Source organism: Myotis brandtii, unplaced genomic scaffold (genome assembly GCF_000412655.1).
Source record: "Myotis brandtii unplaced genomic scaffold, ASM41265v1 scaffold280, whole genome shotgun sequence".
Taxonomy (NCBI): Eukaryota; Metazoa; Chordata; class Mammalia; order Chiroptera; family Vespertilionidae; genus Myotis; species Myotis brandtii.
This window is the reverse complement of record NW_005360677.1, coordinates 571,737-575,298: the sequence shown is the minus strand read 5'-3', so window position 1 is coordinate 575,298 and position 3,562 is coordinate 571,737.

Below are 3,562 nucleotides of genomic sequence, written 5' to 3'. Positions count from 1 at the left end.
CCTGGTCGCCCCACGCAGCCTGCTTGTTCAGTCGTTTGGTCATCCCTCACTAACTCCCCTGCTGGCCTGGTTATAGCAGCCATCTTGTGAGGGCGTGAGGGTTAATTTGCATATTACCTCTTTATTATATAGGATATATTCATTTCAATATAGGGAATACAGTGGGGCCTTGACTTATGAGTTTAATTAGTTCCGTGACAGAGCTCGTAACTCAAATTACTCGTATGTCAAATCAATTGTGAACGAGTGAGACACGTGATGCTGGGCTGATGTTGTGGCATTCACTGTGACGTTCGCTGCGCCAACTAGCGGTGGGGTATCTGAAGCTGGCTCGTAACCCGAATTTTAGCTCACAACTCAAAGCAAAAAATCAGCCGAGAGATGGCTCATATCTCGAAAAACTTGTTAGTCGGGACACTTGTAAGTCAAGGCCCCACTGTATACTCATAACTATTGTACTTTGTTTCTGCAACTGGTCACATGGTTGCAATGGTGTTTATAGGTGCCCTTTTCCACAACTGCATTCCTTTGCTCTCAGCAAGCACCTCAGCTAATTGTGATCTGGTGGGGGAAACCTAAACCTTTGTTCCTTGAAGGGTCTGGCCCTTGAACAGTTCTGCCTAAAAGGGTTATGGTAGCTTTTCACTGACTTTAATCACATAGTAGTGTGTAATTCTATGTGTCTAAGAGGTGCTCCCAGGATTCCACCAGACACACTCTTCCTTACCTCCATTGTATAGGTAGCTTCTCAATTTCTCCTTATTAGTCAGGATCAGTCATCACAGCTAGTACAGTAACCACTTTCTTTGCCTAGTGATCCACTGGCTATGGCCACTTTGTTCATAAGTTCACTGGGCAAGAACAAGGACGGCTGGGAAAAGAAGCTGACTAATCCCTACAGGACAGGTCTTCTTGTCCACTTGATTATTAACATCCGCTTCTACTGAGGTTGCTCTTTATATGCATTCACGTGGAACACAATATCTTTTCACTCTCTGTGACCATTCATATACCTCTAACCACACAACATTTCCCCTGACCTACTTGTCACCAGTTTTCCAATCAGGTTACTTTCATGTCCCTGACCATCCAGCCAAATCATTAGCCTCTATCCTTGTACCTCTGACCATCTCTCTTTTCAGGGGCAATGAACAACCGGTACACTGCTTGAGTTCTACTCTCCGGAGGAAGTTCCTCCACACTATCCTTCGGACCACCTTGGAGTGGGCCATAGCGCAGCCATCCATGTGTTAGTAGAGTTAGCCTATCCTACAGGACCATTTTCAAAGTAACCTAAATTGTTTTACTCCTCAGTCAACTGCTCATTGGGAACTTCCCATGAAGCCATATGCAGGTAGAAAAGGAAGAGGCAATGTGGTAAGGGTATGGGCATAGGCAGCCGGTCAATGATTCTCTCTCATCATTGATGTTTCTATCTCTCTCTCCTTCTCCCTTTCTCTCTGAAATCAATAAAAATATATTTTTTAAAAATACATTGCTAAATGAAAAAATGGTAAAGAAATGATATTCTAATGTTTGCATAAACCCTCTCCTCAGTCTCCCTTTCTAATTACTGCTATTGTCTGCAAGATTTGTAAATAATATCTTCTAACTCCACCAGGTGAGAAGGTAACGCTCTGCCCAGGAAAAGTCCTGCTAAACAGAAATACTTCCACATAAGCCTAAACAGTGGTTTATACACTAGCCTCTTTGGACAATCGGTGAGTTTTCTTTGTCCCACAAATTTGGAATTTGAATGCCTTTAGTTTTGACTTACCCTCTCCAGTTAGCCACAATCTCCACCACTCCTAATTATATATTCAGCCATTACTCAAACATTGTATTACTTCCCTGGCCCTAGTAGTCATTTAAGATTATAGTCTACGCCCTAAGTGGTTTGGCTCAGTGGGTAGAGCATCAGCCTTCGGACTCAAAGGTCCCAGGTTCGATTCCGGTCAAGGGCATGTACCTTGGTTTCCGGCACATCCCCAGTAGGGGGTGTGCAGGAGGCAGCTGATCGATGTTTCTCTCTCATCGATGTTTCTAACTCTCTATCCCTCTCCCTTCCTCTCTGTAAAAAATCAATAAAAAATATTAAAAAAAAAAAGATTATAGTCTCAGTGCTAGAACTCTCCCTCACTAAAGAAGAGCAGGACACACAGAGAAATAGATTTTGTGTTGCTAGGGTGATACAGCCAATGAGAAGCCAGTGAGGAAAGATTAAAAGAAACTGAGGGCACAACATTAATGGGGATAAGATTAGTGAGAGGTAAGGTCTACAGGACAGGAACATGTTACAGGGGAATCTAAAAAATCTAAGGTGTTGTAGGAACGGTAAAAAGACAGTCCTGATGAACATGTGACTTGGTAAAAGGCCCTGGGAGATTTTGGGTTTCTTTTTTAAGCAAAAAGACTACAAACCAGCACAAGAGAAGCTTCAGGTTCTTTTGTGTTCACTCGAGAAGTCAAAAGCACCGAGGTCCTTTAGAATTCAGTGAAAAATTCCAGTTGTATTCCACTCGACAATGTCATCCTTCTAGGTCCCGGCAGGTGGAGGAGATAGACCACGTAGATCTCAGTGGGGCAGCAGGGGCAGAGGTGAAGAGATGAGGCTGTGTGCGCCTTTTGGAGGGAAGAGAGCCAAAGACATAGCAGGACCTTGAAAACCAGAACAGATTATATTGAGGAGGAGAAATACCTTTGGAGCTGCTTGCGGAGGTTCCGAAAGACACACAGGTTATGTGAGCAGGAAACAAAGGTTTGGAATCTGGAGCCCTGAGTGCCTTGGAGATGTTCTGTTTGCAAGATACCTGGAAATGTAGGTGCAGAAGGCAGAGGGGGGGGGCGCGGGGGGGGCAGGGGTACCTAAGCAGGACATCCAGAGGAAGGTTGGCCTTTGTTAGAAGAGGGTCTGGCCAGGGAGGTAACTGGTCAATCCAGTGGCGATCTCAGGGGACGCATAATTCTGTGGGGTTGGGACTGGAGGTAGGGGCTGCAAACTAGGAGGTGGGAGCATTTCCCATGAGGAGCAGTCTTACGCCCATGTAGGGGTAGAGCACTGTCCATTTTTGTGCTGTTTGAGGGGCTCCATGAGGCTCCGCTTCTCCTACTTCTCACCCTTACCAGCTTGCCTGAAATTCCCATTACTCTCTAATCTAATTGCAATCATTGTAGATTAAGACGTTGAATCGCTTATTAAGTGCAAATATTCCTGGGAGGGACACCCAGCCCAACCTCTACACTTTGTACTGTACACAGCATACATTTATGAAAACATTCTGCATACCCTTCATTCAAGCCACCCAGAGATCAAAGGATAAGAGAGCTCGGACAGATACTGAATCTGCTGGGCACCTTGATCTTGGCTTCCCCTATGAGAAATAAAGTTCTTTGTTTCTAGGCTACCCAGTCTGTGGCATTTTGTTGTAACAGCTAAACAGGCCAAGACACTGACTGGCACCCCACACTACCCAGCTGTGTGCTGCTGTCAGGTAAAATGGTTTCTGGTGCTTGATGTGACTGATGCCATCTTAAGAAGCAGGTTGGCTCTCAGTGACCAACT